Here is a 677-nt window from a genome sequence, read left to right as displayed (position 1 = left end):
CTAGGAAATACTTTCAAATCAAGTTTAGGTGGTTTTATAATTGACGGAAATAAATTCTTATCAGCATCAACATCTCAAATCTTTCCTAAACATAATCTAATTCTTCATTTTCTAATTCATCCAGAATAACTTCATCACTTTCTTCAAATTATTCTTTCTCTTTAAAATGTTTTTTTAATAGATGTTCACTAATTTCCATGCGAAAACATTCATTATCTCTTTCAATAGTAGGGTATTCTTTCAATATCTCTTTCAATAGTAGGGTATTTCATAGATTTCACAATGTTAAAAGTTATCTCTTGATCGTGAACTCTCATCGTTAATTCTCCTTTTTTAATATCTATCATAACTTCTCCAGTAGCTAAAAATGGTCTCCCTAAAATGATAGGTATTTCTTTATCTTCCTCCATATCTAAAACAATGAAATCCACAGGAAAGATAAATTTATCCACTTTTACTAACACATCTTCTATAACTCCCTTAGGATATGTAATTGAACGATCCGCTAACTGAAGAGTTGCAGAAGTAGGTGAGACTTCTCCTAATCCTAATCTTTTGAAAATTGATAGTGGCATAAGATTAATGCTGGCTTCCAAATCACATAAAGCTCTTCTATAAAATTTTTCACCGATAGCACACGGTATAGTGAAACTACCAAGATCTTTTAATTTTTCAGG

Source organism: Phalaenopsis equestris, unplaced genomic scaffold (genome assembly GCF_001263595.1).
Source record: "Phalaenopsis equestris unplaced genomic scaffold, ASM126359v1 Scaffold235610, whole genome shotgun sequence".
NCBI lineage: Eukaryota > Viridiplantae > Streptophyta > Magnoliopsida > Asparagales > Orchidaceae > Phalaenopsis > Phalaenopsis equestris.
The sequence above is the reverse complement of the archived record's forward strand: the minus strand, read 5'-3'. Positions refer to the sequence as shown.